General features: G+C 41.0%; 1 protein-coding gene across 2 annotated transcripts in view; it reads left to right on the top strand.

Annotated features, from left to right (window-relative positions):
* The first annotated feature begins 417 nt into the window (after window positions 1-417).
* The window catches only part of KLHL29 (kelch like family member 29), a 475,551-nt gene continuing 450,111 nt past the window's right edge, over window positions 418-25,857 (top strand). Inside the window, exon 1 of one of the 2 annotated variants that reach the window (XM_050950742.1) lies at window positions 418-515. The gene's annotated coding sequence lies outside the window, so the exon portion shown is untranslated. The remainder of the gene's footprint in view (window positions 516-25,857) is intronic. The other variant, XM_050950741.1, reaches the window with a different exon arrangement.

The raw sequence follows: 25,857 nt of genomic DNA on the forward strand, positions 1-25,857 counted from the left end.
CTTCTATAATGTCATATAGCTTTCAAATTGTCTTGGTCTACTTTGTCTTGTGCATGTGCTTGTGTGCTCTCTTTTTTGTAGCAATTTATTAAAGAGAAGATTTCCACCACCCCCTGGTTTTTTTGTATCTTGATAAGAGGTTTAGCACCATGTTACTTTGGTTATTGGCCTTTCTCTGTTAAACCCTTAATAATCCACCAGGAACCAGACTCTCTACACTTCATGGAGATTTTTGTCACCTCTGGGAGATTAAAGTTCTTCGTGCCGATCATGGTGACATTTAACTTCTCCGATTGTGGAGCTATTTTTCACTTCTGCTATGCTCATTGAAAGGCTCTTCTTATTAAATATAGATTACTTCATCTTCAGATAGAAAATAGCCTTTTTTTTCTTCAACTCTTTCTAGGTAGTCGGTTTCCCAGAAATCTCCTGCTAAATGCAAGAGTTTGCAGTCCTGCAGTTTACTTACTGTATTGCCAGAGATTGAATTTGACACAGATTCTGGAAACCACAAGGTAAGAGTACAATTACTTATTTTTTATAACCTAGAAAACAGTTTGTTTTCATGATAGCAAATCCACCTGAAATCTTTTCAGCTTTCTCCTTCATGACCTCTTGTCACCTAACAAATACAATTTGGGCCCTGTTTTATCTTTCAGTGACTGCAGTAAATCTGTATCTGGGCAGCGGCAACTGAATTGCTGCGTTACAATATAAGAAGTGGGGAAGTAGGGTAAAAACTGATTCTGCAAACGCTACCATGAGGAGTCATATTTCAATTCAGTGGGATGTGAATACTGTGTTGGTACTAAGACTTCAGAATCAGGCCCTACATTATGTAACCTTTACAATAAGAAGCTATAAACTGGGTGGACAAATTCTATGTCTTAATTTATATATGTGCATGCATACACTTTATTATATATTACACACAAATAGGTTAAACAAACATTATTAAGGTTGCAAAGGTAAGTACTCAAAAGTGAAGAAACACCAGAATTAAGATTGCCTAAGTTTTTTTTAAACAAAACAGACTGAAAAAATAGAAGTTCCATCATGTGGCATCCCACGTGGGTCATCAGCACAGCTGGAAACTTTAGATCCACTGCACAGACCTCTGCTACTTGGCTAAAGAAGTAAATAATAGCCGTAATCGGTTGTAATCTTCTATGTGGACAAGCACTAGCGGGAGATGAGATTTGCCAGAGGGTTTTACAAATACCTGCCGACAGCAGAGGAAAGATGGGGCTCCGGAATCTTGGGTTCCAATTCAAGGTGGGAGTGCTCTATTGGACACACTCTGCCGCCTGTTTCCCCGGGGTGTGACCCCTTTGCCCCTAACCAGACCCTGTCTAGTCATGTCTTTTTCCCATCCATCTCCTTGTTCCAGTGCTATTCTCTTTTACCTAGACCAGCGGTTCTCAACCAGTGGTCTGAGGCCTCCTGGGGGGCTGCGAGCAGATTTGAGGGGGTCCGCCAAGCAGAGACTCACTGGGGTCCAGGGCAGAAAGCTGAAGCCCCGCCACCCCAAGCCCTGCCACCTGAGGCTGAAGCTAAAGCCCTAGCAACTTAGGTTCACTGGGCTGTGTGGTGTGGGGCCCCAGGCAGTTACCCTGCTTCCTACCCCCTAATACTGGCCCTGGCTTTTATATGCAGAAAAACAGTTGTTGTGGCACAGGTGGGATGTGGAGTTTTTATGGGGGGGAGGGGGCTCGGAAATAAAAAGCTTGAGAACCCCTGACCTAGACAGTACCTGTCTCCACTCCTCAGGTTTCTTATCCCAATCCCAGACTCTCTCTCCCCTCCCAGACTCAGTCTTCTTGTCCAGCTATTTCCAGTTCCCTCCACCCCAATCCTTGTCCCCAGTTTTCTTGTCTAGCCATTCCTAGTTCCCAGTCACACCTCATTCCTCGTCTGATCTCTAACTTCCCCCTCAGTCCAAGTTTCCAATCACTCTTACGCCCATATTCTACATTCCTCAATGGCTCTGTCTCCTTCCCATGGTTCCTCATCTAGTTTGTGTCTTCACCCTGGCTCCTTCTCACAGTCTCTTTTCCCAGTCTCTCCTTGCCACCTACCAGTCCCCTCCCCACCCTGGGTCCTTGTCCTGTGCTCCTACCCAGGTCTGGCTCCTGTCCCCTTTGCATTTGAATTAGGCAGCTTCCTCTTCTATGCTGCCTGGATGTCGGCAGGGGGTTACTGAGGGAATAAGAGAGAGAGGCATCCTGCTCTTAGTTCTGGTGTCCTGATCCTGACCTGGCACTGCTGCTGCAGGAACTGCAATTACAGGGAAAGTTCTCCTCATCCCTCTGCACCTCTGGCTGGAGCATGCTCACTCCTCTGCCAAAATTTCAATCCCTTGCTCCAAAGCATGAGGGCACAAGGGCTTCTCAAAAGGTCACTAGGATAGACAAAAAAGCTATTTTTCCCTGGTCTCAGTCTTGGAAATGGATGAACTCTTTTGGCCAAAATTTTCCTGAGGCAGACGTACACCTAGTGTGGAAAATTTCAGCCCTATCTCTTAAAGTTTGGCAATATTTTAAGTAACTGAAAACAGGGTCTTATAATGGGAAGTATCAGGCATTGTTAATACTGGACCTGCGTATAATATATGCAAACACATTACATTTCTGAGACTTGCACCATCCTTAAACGATTGGCTTGCACCTTCTCAGTGTGTGTTTTACAAATTAAGGGCCTGATCTCACATGCACGTATCGGCTGGGAGACCATGTGTATATGCACATTGTTAGAGCGCTCAGGATAGAACAGAGAGATATATAAAATAGAATCATTTTACTGGCAACGGAGATTAAAAATGAAATATGATCGTAGCCCATCTATACAAATATAAAATAAAAGTTTTTGAAAAATAAACCAGAATTGTGAGTAAGGTTTTTGCCTGGAATTGTATTCTAGTTGTAGTAAAAGTAAATGTTCAACTATGTATTAAAAAAGTAGCTCTGTTTCTGTATGTGTTGGTAGATCATATCCTGGCCACCAGTATGGATACTGTGCCAAGCTTGGCCTGGCCGGGGTGTGTCAGCTGATGAAAAGGTCAGCAGGGAGAGAAAAAGATCTACTGCCTGCTTTGCTGACTGGCTCATTGGTGGTGGGGAGGGAGGAAAGAGAGAAGAGTCCCTGTTGCAGTGCTCCAACAACAGCTAGTACTCTGGCCTGGGTGGCTGGAGCTTCATGTGGAAGTACCTTGGCTTGATATGTGCAGGGAAAGAGATGAAAACAGCAGATCAAGAGGCAAACAGGAGTCAGGGGAGTCTGAGGGAGAGTATTAAATAGAGTGAGATGGGAAAGTACAGCTAAGAGGAGGGAAAATGGGCTAAATGAGAAGAATTTGCATTCATACAATACAGATAAATGAATTTATTTTTTGTCATGGTAATATCACAAGTTAAATTCACTGGGCACGTGGCAGTATAATGCACTTGATATGAAAATAAAAAACCTTCCTCTAATGTTCCGAGGATGGTCCTTGGCTGTCTACTGAAGTAAAGATATTGTGACATTCCTCCTGTTGATATTTCTGAAACAATGTACTGTGCCTGTTACTTGACGATAGGAGAACTCTTCTGGTTTTGTTAGAGCAAATTATAATGTATTAATAAAGTTGTCATGTTTATATTCGTATGAAGTCTGAAATCTGACATTGTTAATTTGTGGATTACTCCCTCCCCTTCGCTGAGTTTCATATGGTATCCGAGTCTGTCTCCTTTTTCCAAGATGCACTTTGTCCACTGCTGTAGTGGGCTGAGAGCATGAATGACCGTTTGGTCTTTCTGACCCATTTTCACATGTTCTCAGTCTTTGTTGCTTCCTTTAAAATACATTTTAATCTTTTATGTGGGGGTGGGGGGCTGTTCACACATCTTGTTCGAGGCGTTATAAATCCTGACTATGGTGCAGAGTATGGAAATAAAACTTCAATATTCTAAGTGGGCAGTTACATAGGAACCTTTGGTCCCTGATTCAAACTGACATCGGTTTTGACTATATGTAGCATTAAAGAACAACATCATTTGAAATGGAGGAAAGGAGTGTGAGAGCTGTGATTGTAATGCAGTTGTTTTAATAGCTGTGGTTCCTCCAGCACAGCAGAATAATTGCTTTACAGAGTACTAGCTACCTGAGGAAAGTGTGAGCGAGGCATGTAAATGATAAAGTGAGACTTCTGTTGACCACATGCCATTAGATGCTTGTCTGCTATACCACTCAACAGCATGGCTTTTAGCTGTATGTTGCAGTGGAACTGTGGGGTGCATCTAATGTGATACTGTGTGTAATCTGTAAAGTAAAGAACAACTGACAATATAATGTGGAGAAACAAAAGGGGCCACAAGAACATCTCCATCCTCTGTACCAAAGCCAGAAGTGAAAGAACACTGCTTTTATCTCTGACACAGCCTTGCTGCTTTAAAATTTCTGTTCTGCATCGTAGGTGGTTTGAAGCAAAGATTTCAGTTTTCATTGACTCAGTCAGTGGAGGAGAAAAGCAAGTTAAACAAAGTTGAAAAGGCTAGCTGCACTGTCTTCTGCTATCTATAACCTTAAGTAGGAGTCTAATGTGATATGTATTGGCATATGGCGCAGAAACTAAGCAGTAACTCTCCTTCACACAGTGGGAGATTCACTTATCCAGAAAAATTCAGAGCTCTATATCTTAAAAAGAGATTGGATTTTCTTTTTCTTTTTTGTTGTTGTTGTTGTTGTTGTTGTTGTTGCCCAATAACCATTGTTATACATGTTAAGATGAGGCAATCTAATCACTTCTGCAAATCTGCTAAACAGAGTATCGTTCTGGGAAGAATCATGCTCCATATACACTCCCAGTATTGCACAATGAGCTAGCAGCATGATTTCAGGAAGGGAGGTGGATTTTCTCTAGCTGAGACACAGGAAATACTAACAAATATTCTATGAATGCTGATCAGGAGTTGCCTGCTTAAGTTCTGTAAGTAAAAGGGAGAACATTGCTTAAGTAATATGGTCCTGTCGATTTATGTATTTATATATAGCTTCTGTTGATAGCCACAATTCTAGCCACCACATCATAACTCCAGGCTTGCGAGTTATATCTGGGTTCTATTCCCAAGGAAACTGAGGCTCATGCTTCCTTTGTGACTACTATGCCTCAGCTTCCTTGTCTTTTAAAATGGAGAGTTTATCCTTCTAATTCACAGGGGTGCTGTGAGACCTCCAGAAACCGTGAAATATTTTTAGTTCCTTGGGAAAAAGACACTGTAAAAAGGTCAAAATATGTATGTTTATAGTATAAAATTATCTCTGCAAAGTTAATAGTTGCTTTTAAACCAGAGAAATATAGTTTCTAATGTTTTGTGTTACTATACAGCTTAGATGCTAAATCACTTGTTAGAAGTCAAAGGAAAGACACATGAAGTTTGCTATGAGGCTGCCATCTTACACAGTCAAGGTTTAGGACTAGAAACAAAGCCTGGAAACGTGATATCTTTCTAAATTAAGTTCCTTTTACAAGAGCAGTTTAAAATATTTTTGCCAGCTTTATTAATAATGAGCTCATTTAGGACTGAGATGAGTGATAATTATGAATGGATCATGAGTCATCAGGCCATGATGTTGCCTGGATTGCAGATTTTATTTATTACAAATGAAATCGTTCACCACAGAGGATATTTTGTTCATGCAAATTATATAGAGTTTTGCTGGATAGTTTTTTTTTTTTTTTAAATTGACCTTACCCTCAAAGCATTTCACATTTCTGTCCTTCCCTTCTAGTTTGCTCTTATGTCACACCTGTAGTTTTGCTCCATCAGTGGCGTGAGCCTCACCTGTTTGTTTGCTTACTTCTTGCAACAAATGTTGCCATATCTTCTTCAGCGTTGCTTCTCATCAATGGACCTGTTTCCTGAGATGAAGGAACTCCTGATCTCTTTGCCAGACTCAGTTCTGCCACAGTGCATAGAGGAACTCAATCTCACAGTAATGGCTTGTGGAATGGATGTCGGGGGTGGGGGGGGATGTCGGCACTTGCTTTATAAGTTTAATGGGTTGCGGGAATTATAACTATATTAATAATTGTATCCTTCTCCCCTGACTCTTCATATTCCACTTTTCTTCTTAGATTCTTATTCATTAAAGCACTTAAGCACCTTCTTCACTGTATATGTACGATCAGTCCCTTTGTGTTCAATTGGACTACTCCATGGGTTTAAAGTTGTGTGCGTGCTTAAGTACTTTGGATTTACACCTTAGACTAAATTCAGCTGAGAAAGGACAGCATCTTCCCATGTGTTTGAGAAACACCGAGGACAATGAGTATTATCATAGTATAAATATTAAAAAACTGTGCACCACTTATTCTTTCTTTTGTCGTATTAATGTAGGTACTGATTCTGACACTGATCCTGAAAAGATTTGGGTGCATGTCATTAGTCCCATTGACCAAATTCTGCACATGCCTAAATTTTGCAGGATGGGGCCTCTGAGAGATGCTGAGGTGCTACTACTGCTTTTAACATGGGCAGGCCTGATCCTGCTGTTGTTGATGTAGCAATGTGGGTTAGTACCTAGGACTGGGGTGCTTAATAATAATACTTATTACAGGAAAGCACCCGTTGACTTCAATAGTGCAGAACTGAGCTCTTTCAATTGATGTTGTAGGTATTCAGTGCTTCTCAGGATCCACTTCTGTACAGAGTAACAGATATTCATCATGGCACAGTAGATTTGAAAGTGAACTACACTTATGTTCAGGATTCTGGCTTAAAAGATACATATTTGAAAATGTATATGAGGCCTATGCATCTCTTTCTTAAATTTAATGTTTCAAAACCTACAGATTGTGGTCTCCGATGAAATGAGACATTTAAACCATACAACATATTTCAACACAAAATTACCCAGACTAAAATAGCAATCACTGTGGTAAATGGAGCAGATATCTCTGTTTCAAGCTGCAAAGGCTTCTGCTGAAGTCAGATGACCCAGACTTGTCAAACTGTTCAAGAAAGGAAAGATCACCATGGGATAGAATTAATTTGTGGCATCTTGTTTACCATTTTGGGTTTTGTCAGGAGTTTCCCCCCATGCAGTCTGAAATGTCAAGTGAGAGATTTTCAGTGAGAGGTAATATAACATATTAAGAAAGTGTTATTGATCACAGTATGCTGTTACTGGAAGATGGCTTTTTCTAACTGGAACACAAGGGACTTTGCATGTTACAATATATTTTCCTATCATAACAACAGAAACAAGATCATTATAAAGGTCAGAGTATCTTAGCACTAAATTTTTCTCTAACAGTGTTGAGTTTCTTCACAGCAAGATCAAGATTTTCAATGGGAAGGGGGAAACCTTACAAATAAAGCATCACATTCATAAAGAAAGGCAGTAAGAATTATGTCCACTATCACCAGAGATCAGAAATTACAAAGTAATAGACATTACTGTAAATCACATTGTTGTGGACAAGGACTATTGTGAAAAAGTGGGGCTGGATTAGAACCAGTTTATACATACTCTCTAGTCACGTGTATATTTATACACATGCTCAAAATTTTGTATCCATAATAAAACATTATATTCCTCTTAAATAAAAACAATTGTAAACCAAGATATTTTATTAGGTTCCTAGTATAAAAAAGTTGAGGGGAAAATCTTCATTGCACACAGGTTTGCTGAGCAAATGTGCATCAGCACTTCACAAAGTGTGGAGTAGCAAACTATCTCAGTCTGTAGCAGAGTGCCCAGTTTGTGCAACTTTTAAGACTTTTTTTTTAAAATGTATTTAAAGAGGACTCCCACAACATAACCAACAACACTGAGCATCTTTTTATTTTTATTTTTATTTATTTATATATATATATATATATATATATAATATCCAATGTGCAATATGAATATAAATTCTGACTGGTCTCAAAATAGAACTTCAAGAATAGACATGTCATAAATATGATGCCCAATAAAGTTATTTCAATGTATTCGTAACCAAATTCTCCAAAAACATGTAATGCAAACATAACACTTCACCAAATATATTATTTCAATAACAGAGATATTATTCATGTGGCATATACAAAAATAACCCACACGCCTATTTCAAATGAGCCATTGCTGTTCTGCACAGTAAACCAAATAAAATAATGTTCTGAATATTTGTTTTCTTTCGTCCAGCTCCACTTTCAACATGTCTCTAGTACCTTCCTCAGTCTTTGATGCAATCAATCTCCACTTCAGTGGATTTGAAAATATAAGCTTGACCAAGAAGATTCATTTGTGGTACTGCAGCTGGTTACTAAACTACTGGCATTTCCCATATCCCAGAATGATTCTTCACTTCAGCAGCCCTTTTCTTCACAAACAAAGTACTGTAGCATCGCTACAGAAATTTCAATTTTTTTCTCGTGAAATTTTCAGTATTTAATTTCTAGTTTGTTGACTTTAAGCAAATTCTTCTTGTTTCTCTTAGGTATCCAAAGTCACGGGAATGGTTCTAGGTTATGTGAGAGCTTGAGTTTTCCCAACCCCCCCTCCGCACACTGAAGCCTTTGTGCAGCAGTAAGAGAGCTTGGGTTCTCAAGCAGGCAGTCAACATAAAGAATCTCAATTTTCAGATACCATTTTTCCCAGGGAGTTTTAAAATTTTCAAGCTATAGATTTTCTCTCATGAACTGCAATGAGTCTGTTACAGTCTGCTGCTGCGATAAACACGACCTCAAGGGTAAGAGCACTGGGGATTCTCTACAAGAACTCTCTACATTGACCTCTGAGAGTATATCCATCTCCTGGTCAACCACTCAAGTCTTTTTTCACTAATTAAATCCATACTTGTTGATCATGGCAGTTACAGATTATACTGAAACTACGAGGGAATTTTAGGTAGATGGAATAAGATTATCTGAACTGGAATTTCCCCAGAACACGAGAGGGATTTTAACCCTGAAGAAAGTGCTGTGTGATCTTAACCATGACTGCAGTTGGTTAGAATATCAGTTGTATAAGTCAACCAAGAGACATTGTTGCAAAGGATCATCATCACTAGGTTGGAATACAAGTTCATTACTGTCACAGAAGGAAGAAAGCCACTAGCTCAGAGGCGGGCATTCCTGACTTCTCCTCCCACCCCGCCGCACCCTTGCCCCATCCAACCACCCCTTCTCCCTGTCCCCTAACAGCCCCAGAACCCCTGCCCCTGACCGCCCCCTGTTGCCCCATCCAACTCCTCCTTTCATTCCTGACTGCCCCCCCCCCAGGACCCCTACCCCATCGAACCACCCTGTTCTCCGCTCTCTGACTGCCCCGATCTCTATCCACACCCCTGACCACCACCTCAAACTCCCCTGCCCTCTATCCACCCCCCCGCCCTGCTCTCTGTCCCATTACCGTGCTGCCTGGAGCACCAATGGCTGGCTGCCCTACAGCCACACCGCCCAGAGCACCAGGACAGGCAGCCACGCCACCCGGCTGGAGCCAGCCACACCACCGTGCAGCACAGACACCAAGTCAGGCCCGGGCTCCGCAGCTGCGCTGCCCAGCAAGAGTCCGCAGCCCCGTCACCCAGAGCATTGTGCCAGTGGTGCAGTGAGCTGAGGCTGCGGGGGACGGAGAACTGCAGGGGAGGGGCCGGGGGCTAGCCTCCCAGGGCAGGAGCTCAAGGGCCGGGCAGGAAGATCCCATGGGCCATAGTTTGCCCACCTCTGCACTAGCTGAATGGGCAGCATCACATCTTGTAAGGTGATCTTTGGTGGCCATCAATACATGTGAAAGACCAGACTACACTTGGCTTTTGAAACCAAATGGGATCTGATCTTGAGCTGACATGGCTGCAGGATCAGATGAGCAAGTCCCGCAGCCCATGCTGCAGGATTTACTTTTCACAAGTTAAGTCAGCTTCTACTGCATCAGGGCTCCCCACCATTTAAAAAAAAAAAGTACTGATCTGCTTATTCTCCATTTGAAGAATTCTTTTATAGTCCTCCCTTCGTACCCACAGACATAGACACAGAAATGTAAAATAAGCCTTTTGTGCAGGAGCAATTCTACAAAATAAGAGTAGGATTTGGGCAGGATATGGCTGGTATTGTGTCCCCCTCAGACAGGGTAGAGTTTCATCATGTGCTATAGAGCAGTTTTTTACATAAACACAGCTGTGCAGTTTCCTATAAGCCTTTTGTGACCATCACTACAGAACACTGTTTAAAAAACTATTTGAATCAGCTAAATTGGGCTAGCACTGTGGATGAACTTTGGTGCATAGTTAGAAATGACTGTAAAAGAGATGAATTATTGAAATATAAATCCTCTTAGTTCCTGTGTTTCTGTGTTCATGGAGTGAGAGGTTGAGGGAAGATGAGGGAGAGAAGAAAGCCAGTGGCAGAACAGATTGTGCTGTGTAAATGATAGTTAAGTTTTCTGTTTTGTTTATTTGGTAGATGACATAAATATATGTACATTTTACACCAGGGGTAGGCAACCTATAGCACACGTGCCAAAGGCGGCACGCGAGCTGATTTTCAGTGGCACCCACACTGGCTGGGTCCTGGCCACCGGTCCGGGGGGCTCTGCATTTTAATTTAATTTTAAATGAGGCTTCTTAAACATTTTAAAAACCTGATTTACTTTACATACAACAATAGTTTAGTTATATATTATAGACTTATAGAAAGAGACCTTCTAAAAAGGTTAAAATGTATTACTGGCACGCGAAACCTTAAATTAGAGTGAATAAATGAAGACTCGGCACAGCACTTCTGAAACGTTGCCGACCCCTGTTTTACACTTTCACTTCATTTTGCACTGAGTATAAAAATTTAGTTTTAAGCAGAAAATTAGACAACTTGCAAACTCGTTTTAGTAATTCTCTGAAAGAGGTTTGTATAGTGATAAGAACCTTTAATTGTAACATACTGAAGAATTGTATCTCTTCTTACTGATACATGAGCAAAAACAATTACACTGAGTGTCTCTTATGTTATTAAGGAAGGATACAGTCCTTTAAGCATGCAAAAGGATTTCTAATATTTCACTGGTTACAGGAATTAAAAACTGCCTTCTTCACAGACTAGATAAATTGAGAAATGCAGAACCCCTCATCTTTGCCTGCTCTAAAGTTATAGTAAGAGGATTTTAGTAAGATTAGAATCTCCCATTGCCTACTTAAAAGTCTACTCAGAACTGCTTTACATTCCTATGAAGGGAAAATCTACACTAGCTAGATTTGAATAATGGAATTGCCATTAATATCTAGCATAAAAGGATGATTGGTTGTATATTTGATTTATGGGAAGCTGAAACTGACGAAGTGTACTGTATGGGTGAGGGTATATTTATGCTAGTAACCCTTGAAAACCAATCCAATCTTGTTATGTTCACTAAACATTTAAATGGCTAAAACAACAATTTATGCTGCAGTAAATCTAGTTACTGTAATTTTGATAGTTTTGATAATGGCTTTGGGTTAGTAAAGAACTGTGCAAACGTTCTACATTCAGAGCAAGTCTGACAAGTCACCATTTAGTTACTGGTTGTTACAGGATTATCAGCTTTGAACCAAAGGAAATAATTTCAAATGTACTAGAAATTTAAGGTATATTGTTTCTTCATCAATTGTTAATACAAGAATTGTGTTTTCCAATTTACACCGCTACCTTGATATAACAGCACCCGATATAACACATATTTGGATATAATGCGGTAAAGCAGTGCTCTGGGGGAGGTGGAGCAGGGCTGCGCACTCCAGTGGATCAAAGCATGTTCAATATAACACAGTTTCACCTATAATGCGGTAAGATTTTTTGGCTCCCAAGGACAGCATTGTATCAGAGTAGAGGTGTATGTGCAAATGGGCTTCCAAAATCTTTATTGTGCATTGAGATTTTGTTGTCAGTTCGTTTTTTTTCTATTTTTTCTATTATTTTTGTTTTTACCCCTATTTTGCTAATATCTGTCATATTGTGCGCGTGTGCAGCTGTTTCTTGATTTTGCTTTGCCTGCAATACCTAATTCTCTGATCTGTATTGTCTGTCTGCTTTGCAAACAAGGTGTCCTTAAGATATTCAGCTATGCATTCATTTTTGAAATATTCTGGAAATTATTTGATTTTAGGAGAATATCTTGTTGATTCAAATCAGACAAATTCCTTAAGGGTGTGTAATGTGTTTTGTGTATTGATAAGTCTAGTGTATGTACTGCACTCATCAACATACAGTAGCTCAACATACTCAACTCATACTCAACATACAGTAGCTCAATAAAATGCATTTTGCTTAAATATACAATATTTGGTTGGGCTTCCTGCTAAGTAACTTCATGTTATGAGGCATTTGTCCCAACTTGCCCACATAGTTCAAATGGAGTATTCCCTAGACTTGGTGCAGTGTGCACTCTTGTAATGGCTGGTTGGTATTGTTATCCAATTACATTAGCAGTAGTTCATGCTGCTTGGTGCATTTAGAGGGCATAAACCAAAACTATTTGTCAGAAGTGTATTTTATGAGCTTGGGATAAATCCTCTTTGGCAGGGACAGTTTAGCAATATCTCCCCAAATTCCCCCCTTTCAACCCAAGCTGTGCATTTTTAGCCATTTATTTCTCTCTGCCCACTTGTGGAAGTCTGAGCCACCAAACCTTTCAAATTAAAGTATTCCTCATCCAATCTTAACTCACTACATAACTTTTTTTCATTATTATTTTAAAAGAAAATGTTTAATATTAAGAAAATGCAGATGAGTAACTCACTCAATATGCTTTATAGGCTTGAACCAACATGATCCATGCATCCAAATTATGGCAATTTTATCTAGTGTGAATGAGATGCTACTTACATTTGCAGGTAAAAAAATCAACAACTATTAATTTGGCAGAATTATTTATTTCTTACTGATGATTTTTGCAGTGTATCTAATCAGAGTGCTCATGAATAGAAATGACACAATTTAAATATAGAGGCACTGCTGTACATTGTATGATCTTGTTTTCTCAAACTGTTCCATAATGCAATGAATAAATTTATCTCTTGTGAAAAGACTTTTGCAGAAATCACACACAGTGTGTTCACCTCTATTATTTAATATGACTGTTTTATAACTCTCATAAATCGATGGTTTTTCAGGTGCCAGTAGCAGAAGGAGAAAGGAGTTCATTCTGAGGAGAAAAAGAAAAGCAAAATCATATGGAAGTGAAAAGTGCAACTAAATGCACCAGAAGCATTTCAGTGAAAATGAGCACTAGAAAATAGTTACATAGACTTGGCTGAGATCATTCCCCACCACCCCCTTACCCGGCAATCCCCAGGTAAACGTATAGAGGGCGCTCTCACAGTGTATATCTCTTCATTCCCTTGTGGAAAGGAGGTGGTGGTGGGTCAGCAACACCTGGTCTCCTTAGGGTATTCTACACTGCAATTAAACATAAGGCAGGTAGGATCCCAGAGCTTGGGCTTCGGCCTGAGCCCAAACATCTACATCACAATTAAACAGCCCCTTAGCCCAGCCTGAGACAGCTGACACGGGCCAGCTGCAGGTGTTTAATTGCAATGTAGACGTACCCTTAGAGGCCCCTCCTAGGGGCTTCACAGAGGGAGAGATGTATTCTAGGCAGGCTGGTGAAGGAGTGGGCAGGCAGCAAGGTATGGATACCATTGACCTGTCATCCTCAGCTCTGTGGAGAATCTCTGGAAAAGGGTTGGATGGGTGAGAAAGGCTTGGGTTTATGTCCCTGCCAAATGACGTAAGACAGCATCCAGTCAATGGAAGATCCGGCCCACAGTGTCCCCTTTAGACATCACACTACTGACCGAATAGAGGCCTACATGTGGCTCGCAGCCTAACCTTGGCAGTGCTGGTTGAGGTGTTGAGAATCCTTTGGACAGAGACTTCCATATGGAAAAGAAAGTGAGTCGCGTAGCACAGTGTTACAAATAAAGCTGGTTGAAATGTTTCATTGAAATTACTCATCCAAACTTCACATTTAGACTTTAAAAAAATATTTCTCGATTTTTTTTTAATTAAATCTCTTTCATGTGTTTTTGCACAGCTTTAGCTTCAACATTAACATTGGGGATCTTTATTTGTCTTTGGTAATTGATGACTGAAGCAGAATGAAACATGAAGGTAATCTTAGAACCGCCATAAAGAACCAGAAACCAATACGTTAAGGTGCACCCTAGTCTTGTTAATGCGTCAAAGATCCATGCATTAAGTATTTTAGCAATTCACATTATCTTCCCTTTCTAAGCACTTTGATGTGCAGTTATGCACCCTGTGTTAGACCAGCTCCTGGTAACCAGAATCTCTTTTCCCCCTAACCTAACTACCTTATATCACAGTAATGCATTTCTCAGTACCTGTCTTTGGTATTGTAAAAGCATATTTAGTGTCCTTCATCATGATACGCTACATAATTTTACAAAGCTGGAAAAAGCAGGATCTCTAATCCTCAAGGGAAGGTGGAGGACAGCCTAACTGAATCTGGCTGCTACTTTAATATTCCACCTCTTTTAGATTTGCGGTATTTTAATCCCACAATGAATTTCAATATTTACATGTGCTTGAAAACCTTACTGGGAACCAGCACCTCCTAATCTTCTACATTTCTTGTGATTAGCACTGCCTACTAATCCTAACACTAGACCCAATACCAATTGTTAACTGGACTACTTGTTTTCCAGCTAAATCTAATCCTTCTAGCAGTCTGAGACCGGCATTATATTGATTGCTCTTGAATTGTCAGCTCTAAGATGTTGTGGCAGTTGTTGGGTTGTATTTTTTTTTTCTTCGTCACAGACTGATAAATGCTATGATTAGTATGAGATTATTTTGTATATGATGAATGGTACAAAAGCAAATCAATAGTGTCTTTTGTATGTGAGGAAGTATTTCACTTTCTACTTACATTAGTGATTAGTAGCAAGATGTGTATGTGCAATGACTTTCCTTAGTGGCAATTCCCTCCTCCCCCACCTCCTTACCTATTAATACATTTGTTTTAAAGCTTTTGCTATTAGGTTATGTAGACTTTGTTTGATGTGCTAGGAAAGATAATACACTAGTCAAACCCATCTAGTTCTCAACATGCAGACAGCTTTACAGACAATCATTTGATTTCAGCAAAGGTTCAATGTATGTTTGTTTGTCTACCCAGCAGCAGTAGATTTTGTACCTCAGTCATACTGAACTGCCTAGATGAATTAAGAGTAAAGAAGCTTCTATTGTGGGTTTTGTTTTTTTTTTCATGGAAACTTCTGTGTGTATAAAATCTCCAAGAGCTGTTCAGAATTTACATTAGGAGAGAGCAAAAGCGAGTGCATATTGCATAGCCACAGAATAATTGTTTGTTTGTTTTGTTAGCAACAGGACCCTCTCCCCTAAATAGTTTTTAAATTGCACTGAAAATAACAGGGAAATTAGACATAGAATACGAAATTACACTTCTACATAAATGGAGCTGATATAGTTAGCAGTTCCCTAAATGTTTCTGCTGTCGTTGTCTTTAGCATGTCAGTCACAAGGCCCCAAAAATGAATAAACAATTTTTGTTATTGACATGGTTCTCTTACCTATGTGATGTTTTTTTCAGTTTTAAATGGGAGAAATAAATCTAAAATTTTAGATCAAAATGAAGGTTAAAAACTCAAGTACATGCTTTTCCAATTAACTTACTAAAATGCATGATTATTTAAACACAAAACCCTTTGTTTTAACACCATTGCTACTAAGAGTTGCTCTCTAAGAATTGCAGTGGGGGTCTGGGTGTCAGGAGACAGGGGTTTTAACCTCTGATCGGACAAAGACTTGCTGTGCAACTGTGGGCAAATCAATTAGGCCAAAATCTTCAAATATCCACTAATTTTGGGTGTCTCAGTTTTTAAGCATCCAGCTTGAAATACTTTGCATCTGATTTTTTCCTCCAGAGATGCTGAGCACCTACAGTTTGTTTGTTTTTTAAAGGAGTTAGAGGCCCTCCAGATCTCTGAAAATTGAGCACATGGTATCTTAAACTGGACACTCAAAATAATCAGAGAGGCCACTTAAAAAAAAATTACCATATCCTCTGTCTCTGTTTTTCTGTCTGTAAAGTGGAGACTTATCTCTCCAAAAAGTGGTGTTGAGGGTTAATGTTTATAAAGTGCTTTAAGTGACTAAGAGGAGGGATGCTAAATATTGAGGGGGATTTCAAATAAATACCCAGAGGAATTGCCTGCAGACTGCATCCTATCCAAGTGGACACAGATGCTCATGTTCCCTTCTAAAAGTGCCTTTGTGAATTTTAACTTTGTCCAAAGGGAACTTTTAATGTGGATAAGAGTGTCCATGCAGGGAGTTAGTGTGGAATAGCTACTGTACTTCTAATCCATACACTAGCTTATTCCACACTATCTTTCCTGTGTGGAGGAGCCATTAGGCTCTGAAGAGCCCGAGTCTCACTGAAAGTAACAAATCTGAGTCACACTGGACTTTCAATGAGACTTCAGCCCAGATTTGAAAATGGGACTAAGGCTTGTAGAGTCACGTAGGTGCTACTGAAAATTTTACCCCTTTAGTAGTGTAGCTTTAAAAGGAATTTTAAAGAATTGTTGCTACAAAAATAGTTTTTATAGCAAAACACCTTATCAGAAGACTGTAAAAAGTTTTAGCAAATGTGAATCATGAGAATTCAGACATGAATTTCTAAAGTGATGATGACTCATAATGTGTGATGAAATAGAACTGCTCTGCTTTTTAGTTAATTCATTGCTACACATTTTTGAAATCCTTCCCTCCTACATATCACATTTTTTTCAGAGATTGAGAGTTACAGATGCCAGCAGCCGAGAATTAGTCTTCATAGTCAGATTCTTGCAGAGGCTTGGGCACCTGTTGGTCTCTCTGGGGAAGCTCAGCAAGGTGCAATGAGCCCTCTAGCTATTCTGAATTTTTAGCACTTGCAGCTGCAGGAGGGGAAGATAAAGTGAGAGCTGATCTGGGAACTCCCGAGATGTTCTACAGTTACATGTAGAAAAGCCTCATGAGTTGCTGCATATGCAACTCTTAGTAGAATGGAGCAATAAGACACTAGTAACACACCTGTTAGTGGAACAGACACTAAAGTTCAGGTCCTAAAGCTGAAATTATTATTTCTGGATTCAGTGGGAGATTGTTTGTTTGAAGAAGGACATTGGATTTAGCCCCCAAATTTAAGGAGAGACTGGGAAGTGACTGACAAGATTGAAAGTCAGGAGAAGAACATAACTGTTTCCCCCACTTGATCCCCCCCAAAAGGGCAAATCCTAGTACAAAAAGTAAAACAACAATTTCGGGAGAATAAGAAGAAAGCTGGATACCTTGTAGAAATCACAAAGCACTGGAGGGTGAAATTTTCAAAAGCAGTTGTCCTATTGATTTTCACCTAGTGACTTAGGTGATTTTGTATGTAAGATTTATGTGCTTTTGAAAAGTTTACCCATAAGCTTCTGTTGATAACATTTCCAATGACTCACTAAGTTTAAGCAACATTGAAAATATCTCTGGAAGTCTCTGAAAATTCTATCTGTTTGCCCCTCCTTCAGGGTTTCATACAGGTGTTTCATGCACTGTATAGCACCTACCTACAGTACATAAAGAGAGTTCCAGATTATGAACACGAAAAGAGAAAACATACTTATCAAGCATTTCTCTGCTTTAGCAAAGTGGGAAAATCTGTTCCTTTGAAGCCTTACAACTGAAAATCATGTTGAGAAGTGATTGGTGTAAAAGAAATTGGCTCTTCCATTTCCTTAGCCCCTACTTTGAATTCCAACTACAGAACATGCATGTTGGGCTGATGAACCCATTATTGTGCTTATGCTTTGCTCCATCTGGTGAGAAGTTATTTTGTACAATATGGGCTGTAAAAATCAATGTTCCAGTTGATGGAGACAAGAGAGCATAATACAGGTCAATGCTTAGAGATCTGTGATGTCTTGGGTGCAAGTTTGCTTTATCTATTTTTAGATTTTGGTCTTAATCTCCCATATTTCTTACACATTTTGGCCTCATTACCAATATCCATACTGCTTTGACTTTTACGGGTAACTTTTAAGGGGAACAGTTGACCAAAGTTGCTGAGGTCCATCACTGATATTACAAAGCATGTGTCTTTAGAAAAACACTTCTGTAAAGAAACAGTGTTCTCAGGGTGTGATGCTCCCATTACCTCCCTCCCCTCCCCCATTACAAGGACTATAATTCATTCTTCCACTACCACAAATGCAATTTACTTGGTATTTTGTGAGCTTCTCAAACAATAATCTGCAGGCCACTATGTACCTGAAGTTCCCCACTAATAGCAGCAGCAATACTGAAGGTTAAGGCTGGAAAGGAAAGACAATTTTAAACTTAAAAACTTAAACTCAGCTCCTTGCAAAAGGCTTTTAACAGCAATTGGGCTTCCTCAAGTTCAGGAACCTTGAGACCCACTGATATAAGGCCCTAAATCACAGCCAGATAGTAACAGTTCTTAACCAGAAATGTATTTCACTAACAATTCTGTGTTCAGTTAGTTTATACTATTTGGGGGAAGGTCGTTTGCACTACTGCATAGGCATCCATATACCAGTGTCATAGGCTACGCAAGTAGGAAAGCATATAGATGTGCAGTGTTTTAACTACCTGAAGCCTGGGGACATATCCCACCAGATCAAAATCTATTTCAAGGTCTGTTAACATCGAGGTTTCACTAGGTTGCCAGTGTGGCTCTTTGAACATGCCCGTGAAAATAATTGTAAGCAATTAATTTTAATTATAGCTAGTTCAGAGTAGATCCTTGAATAATGATGTGTGGCTGGATTTCATATAAAACATGTCTCGGCGCTATCTGAAGCGGGGGGTTCTCCAACTTTGTCTGAGCGTGGAGTTTCCCCCAGCTCCCAACTCTCCTGTCATTCATAATCACTTAGTGTCATTGTGGCAACTATAGCAATTTCCAACACGGGGAAAGCATACCAGATAGTGTTTAATGTAGTCCGAATGGGACACATTTTTAAAAAAATAATCCTGATTATTTCTTCTCCTTTAATCTCCCTGTGATGGAGTCTGCCATGACTTTTCTGTCCCATTCTGGAGGCTTTGGCACCCTGATACCCCTTGCTCAGGCTGGACTTTCAACAAGATTTACTCCTCCAGGGGCCTAGAGGGGCCAGGAGGAAACACTAACCAATGACAAGCCAGGAAGCCATTTAAGAAGGCTTGCCTGCAATCATCTCAGGAAAAATGCGGGAGGGACAGGAAAAGAGCACCTTAATCATAACCCAGAGCCCTCATGCCAGACTCAGCCTTTTGTTTGAAGTGCTGTGTCCAAGCAGGTAACATTTGTGTGTCTTAGCCAGATTCTGAGTTTATTTCTTGATTCACATTTTAAAGGTCGCCTTGCTCTGCGCAGGCTGCCACTCTGTCCTTCCCACTTGTTGTTTCTCTCCAGTCTGGAAACTAGCAGAGATAGCAGCAAGTGACTAGCCATGGACCACAAATGGAAACCATCTGGTCTAAAGTAGTCTAATCACCAAATAAATGGGTTTAGAGGGGATTCTTTTAACATGTAGAATGTACTTTAAAATGGCCTCCATCACCACAGTATCTGAGAACTTCACAATCTTTAATGTATTTCTCCTTGCAGCACCCTCATGAAGTAGGAAAGTACTATTAACCTCAATTTACAAATAGGGAACTGAGGACCAGACAAAGTGAGTTGATCAGTGCCATAGAGGATGCTTGTGGAGGAACAGGAACTGAACCACTCTAACCACTGGCCAATCCTTCCTCCCTGCATCTGAACTTCATTCTGGTTTTAGAGTGATTGCCTGTGCTTAAAATGGGGTATGCCGTTAGAACCAGTAGTATGAGAGGCAGTGTGGTCTAACAGATAGAACACTGACCTGGAACTCTGGAAACCATGAATGAAATCCTGACCCCATTGAAGTCAAACGAGTGTTGCCACTCACTTCAGTGGGGCTAGGATTTCATCCCTGGGTTGTATTCCCAGCCCTGCCACTGACCTGCAGTGTGACTTGTCACCTGGGTGGTCACTTGACCTCTCCGTTCATCTGTTTCCCCTCATCCTTTGTCTGATATTAGCTCTTCTGGGTAGGGACAGTTTTTTTGCGTTTGTACAGTGCTTAATACAATGAAAATTCTGGGTGTGACCAGAATTTAGACTGTTTACATGTATGGAGGAAAAAACTCCCTTATTCTGAAATGGCTGCACATGGGAATGTTCGAACTGCTCATATCTGCTCTAAGTATATGGTACTCAATTAGCAGTACTATAAATTTGTACCAAAATTATATATTGATCAATGGGGTTGGATTTTTTTTTCTGCAAAGACTATGGAATATTGAGCAAGCCAAGCATAGGCACCGACTCCGTGGGTGCTCCAGGGCTGGAGCACCCACGGAAAAAAATGGTGGGTGCTGAGCACCCACCAGCAGCCCCCATATCACCTCCTCTCCCCCTTCTGCCTCCCACCTGCTGGCAACTCCACCGATCAGCACCTTCCCTTCCCTCCCAGCACCTCCTGCCTGCCGCAATCAGCTGTGCCACAGCATGCAGGAGACTCTGGGGTGGAGAGGGAGGAGTGATGTCACAGCATGCTTGGGAATGGGGGTGGGAAGAGGTGGGACAGGGTAGGGCCTTGGAGGAATGAGTGGAATGGGGGTGGGGCCTGGAGCAGAGCCGGGGGGAGGACCCCCCCCAGCATATTAGAAAATCAGCACCTCTGAAGCCAAGTGCTTCTATGAGCCTCACGTGGAGAAATTCTGCTTCTGAATTGAACTTTCAGCTCCACAGAAGCCCAAATTCCAGAACTTGTAATGTCTTGCTCAGTATAGCTTAAGTACTGATAATACTGTAGTATTTTATCCTAACTAGCTACTTTTTATGGTCCCTATCAACACAATTTCAGGTTGCCTTTCAGGTATTTGTGGATTTATTCTTACAATGCCTACCTGTGAGATACAGAAGTATTAATATTTCCCAGTAGAAAGCTGGGAATTGAGCCCAGGTCTCCTGAGTCAGAGCTGAGTGCTTTAGATCATCCCTTCTCTGTCACTAACAAATGGAGTAAACTGTTTTCATCGCTTACTGTGAAGGGGAATTCCATTGCTCAGACTGGTTGTGCTCATGTTAACAGAATCCATTGGTTGCCAGTAAACAGCCAGCACTTGCTGACAGTTTTCAGAATAGGAAACAACTGCCAAATATCAGATACCATTCTTTGGAGACAGAGGGAAAATGTCAGTCTTTTAATGGTAATCACTGTACGAAGTTTGTGTTTAATCCTTTTTCTTTAGCTCCATTGGCAGGATACAGTGACCATGAGAGCACTGGCAATCTGCCATCATATTATCTATAGAGAGAACCCTTTTTCCAGGATAATAAACCTCTGACAAAATGATAATCCCCTGGACCCTCCTTAAGTCAATTAGCCAAAACAATAGCAAGATTTTATTGGAACTCTAAATTTAATATAACTGATTCATCGTGTCTAATGGAAACTGACCACAGACACATTCTTTGTCAGCCTTCATTGTTTCTCCCTTGTGTTGCCACCCAAGTCTGTGCACTGATAATTTGAGCAGAGTTCTTTTCAACCAGCTTCCTACTTCTTTAATCTTTCTAGAGGAACACGTGCCTTTTTGCATAGTTCTTTTATCTGAAGTTGTTCTGTATTTTTCCATCTTTCATTTATTATCTATGTATCTGCCTTGTTATTAATTGCTAGAGTAATAATTGGTCAGTAGGAAATCTATTAATTTTTTTGGCTTAGCCCTTATATTTTGTTTGATCTTTCAAATGTGAACACAGTTTCATGTCATTCTTTTCCCTACCATTTCACAATAATCTATCCCTCTTTTAACATTTACTACAGTGCCCATTACTTGCTACATGCTTTTTTGTCTCACTTCCTGCCTCCTTTCTTTAAAGTAATACGAAGATCAGCATATGTGCATACAGAACATAAGACACACAACAAACCATAAAACAAAGAAAAAAATGTATTGCAGATTGTTTAAGAGTATGCAATTCTTTTGTTTTTCTTCAGATTTCCCTGGCATAATGGTGTCTAGCATCATTCATTGCATAGTCTATAATTCTGTGGTTATCCAAACAACTTTTTACAGTATTCTATATGGAGTAAAAGTTAAGTAAATCATCTTTTCTTTTTCAGTATACAGCTTTATGATTTCAATCCCATACTAAAAGAAATCCAAGCATTAAAAAGGATTGGAATTATCTTCCCAGGTGAGACAAACTAATTTAACTGCCAATCTTACTGTAAATTGTGGAGCATGGTTACGTTTTTTTAATCATGCCATCTTGGTTAGAACCTCGCTCAATTTAATAAAAACAAATATTAATTTAAAAAACCCCTAACATTGTAGAATGGTGTCAAGTATCAGAGGGGTAGCCCGTTTTAGTCTGGAACAACATCGCTTGCTTCATAATCTACGTCGTGGAGAACGCAATGCCATCCACAGCCTCAGAAACCACCCAGACATTATCATCAAAGAGGCTGACAAAGGAGGTGCTGTTGTCATCATGAACAGGTCTGACTACCAAAAGGAGGCTGCCAGACAACTCTCCAACACCAAATTCTACAGGCCACTTTCCTCAGATGCCACTGAGGAATACACTAAGAAACTGCAACATCTACTCAAGACACTCCCTACACTAACACCGGAACAAATCAACATACCCTGAGAGCCCCGAGCAGGGTTATTCCATCTACTACCCAAGATCCACAAACTCGGAAATCCTGGACATCCCATCATCTCGGGCATTGGCACTCTCACTGAAGGACTGTCTGGATATGTGGACTTTATACTCAGACCCTATGCCACCAGCACTCCCAGCTATCTCGTGATACCACTGATTTCCTGAGGAAACTACAATGCATTGGTGACCTTCCAGAAAACACCATCCTAGCCACCATGGATGTAGAGACTCTCTACACGAACATCCCACACACAGATGGAATACAAGCTGTCAGGAACAGTATCCCTGATGATGCCGCAGCACAACTGGCTGCTGAGCTCTGTGCCTTTATCCTCACACACAACTATTTCAAATTTGATGACAATATATATCTCCAGATCAGTGGCACCGCTATGGGCAGCCGCATGGCCCCACAATATGCCAATATTTTTATGGCCGACCTGGAACAACGCTTCCTTAGCTCTCATCCACTCACGCCCCTTCTCTACCTACGCTACATTGATGACATCTTCATCATCTGGACCCATGGGAAGGAGACTCTGGAAAAATTCCACCACGATTTCAACAGCTTCCACCCCCCCATCAACCTCAGCCTGGACCAATCTACACGGGAGGTCCACTTCCTAGACACCACGGTGCAAATAAGTGATGGTCACATTACCACCACCCTATACGAAAACCTACCGACCGCTATGCCTACCTTCATGCCTCCAGCTTCCATCCCGGGCACATCACACGATCCATTGTCTACAGCCAAGCACTGAGGTACAAACGCATCTGCTCTAACCCCTCAGACAGAGACCAACACCTACAAAATCTCCACCAAACATTCTCAAAACTACAATACCCGCATGAGGAAATAAGGAAGCAGATCAACAGAGCCAGATGTGTACCCAGAAGCCTCCTACTGCAAGACAAATCCAAGAAAGAAACCAACAGGACTCCACTGGCCATCACATACAGTCCCCAGCTAAAACCTCTCCAACGCATCATCAGGGATCTACAACCCATCCTGGACAATGATCCCACACTTGCACAGGCCTTGGGTGGCAGGCCAGTCCTCGCCCACAGGCAACCTGCCAACCTGAAACAGATTCTCACCAGTAACTGCACACCGCACCATAGTAGCTCTAGCTCAGGAACCAATCCATGCAACAAACCTCGATGCCAACTCTGTCCACATATCTACACCAGCGACACCATCACAGGACCTAACCAGATCAGCCACACCATCACAGGTTCATTCACCTGCACGTCCACCAATGTAATATACGCCATCATATGCCAGCAATGCCCCTCTGCTATGTACATCGGCCAAACTGGACAGTCGCTACGGAAGAGGATAAACAGACACAAATCAGATATTAGGAATGGCAATATACAAAAACCTGTATGAGAACACTTCAACCTCCCTGGCCACGCTATAGCAGACCTGAAGGTGGCCATCCTGCAGCAAAAAAACTTCAGGACCAGACTTCAAAGAGAAACTGCTGAGCTTCAGTTCATCTGCAAATTTGACACCATCAGCTCAGGATTAAACAAAGACTGTGAATGGCTTGCCAACTACAAAACCAGTTTCTCCTCCCTTGGTTTTCACACCTCAACTGCTAGAACAGGGCCTCATCCTCCCTGATTGAACTAACCTCATTATCTCTAGCTTGCCTGCATATATATACCTGCCCCTGGAAATTTCCACTACATGCATCTGACGAAGTGGGTATTCACCCACGAAAGCTCATGCTCCAAAACGTCTTTTAGTCTATAAGGTGTCACAGGATTCTTTGCTGCTATTGAAGAATGCGGTGTGGATTGGGTATCCGTGGAACTAAACCTAGAGTCAAGGAGCTGGGTTAAGCAGCATGGCTGGAGAGGCATGGACACAGCAGAGGGTAAGAGTTAGTGGGGAGTCCTTTTCCCTGTCACAGTTCCAGGCAACTGTAACTCTATTTTCCCTCAATGGTCCAGTAAGGGAACCCACTCTCAGGCTTCCGGCTCCCTGGATGTCACCTCTGGGGTGGAGATCAGCGCCTCTCTCCCTTCCAGCCTGCACAGCTTCCTGCCTTCATTGTGTTAATCCCCACCAGCTTGCTTTCCCTTCAGAGGCTATCAGGTGTGATCACTACAGTTATCAGTAACACACAGTTCTTTGTATGTAAGCTTCTTTTATTCTGAAGGTAAAAGCATTACAGCAAAAACATATTAAAAACAATACAATAACCTACATGCATGCTAATAAGCTTACCAAGGTTTACCTTAACCTGGATTCTGGCAGGAAAAGTCCTCCCTCCAACCCCCCAGGACTGCTTGCGGTTACAAGTTCATCACAGCTTCTGCTCAGAACAAGCATCCAGGCTGATGAGGTCTCAGTAGGCCCAGTCCCTGCAACCTACCCTAAGGATTAGGGCCCTCTGTGAACCAGGAGGTCCCATCTGTTTTCTGAGTCAGGAAGAAGGTCCTGAGCCAGTTTTATACCATACTATTTATCCAAAATTCCTTTTTTTGTTGTTCCCTGGATAATCCAGTTTGAACTAGTATATGCACATCTCTCCAGTGAGATGGCTTCTTTGGAGATGTTATAACCTGAGCGAATTTGCATAATCACCCGCTGCTGTTCTCCTCTTTACCCCTCCTATCGAAATGCATACAACTTGAAAATAACATACACAATTGCATTTGTAATACAATGTACCCCAACGATATTAACTCTAATTCAGTAAAAGTTTATCCTAATTCCATATGGTTTGTTCAGGATATTACAGGATGTTGTCAGTCTGTCACACCATCTTCAAGGGGAACTTGGCAAAAGAGCCTTGCCTTCCCATGTAGGGTCCTACAACCTCCTGTACAGAGGGATTTTTGTTTTTGTATAGCCATAAGGAAAATTGCTAAAGCTTAGAAACATTCCTGTAGTGTAAGGAAATAAGGGGGAAAAGTAAAGAACAGAATAAAAGGAGCTGGATTTCTCCTATTATTTGCGCCTATTGCTAAAAAACAAAAAAAACAAAAAACAAAAAATCATTGCAGGTGGTTTGTTGCTGAGTCCAGTTACAGTAAACGCTTACACCATTCCATCATAAAATGATTCAGAGGACACAGAAATATCTCCCTATGCATATAATGTTGAAATCCAAGCCC

Source organism: Gopherus flavomarginatus, chromosome 4, assembly GCF_025201925.1.
Source record: "Gopherus flavomarginatus isolate rGopFla2 chromosome 4, rGopFla2.mat.asm, whole genome shotgun sequence".
In the NCBI taxonomy this organism is placed as follows: domain Eukaryota; kingdom Metazoa; phylum Chordata; order Testudines; family Testudinidae; genus Gopherus; species Gopherus flavomarginatus.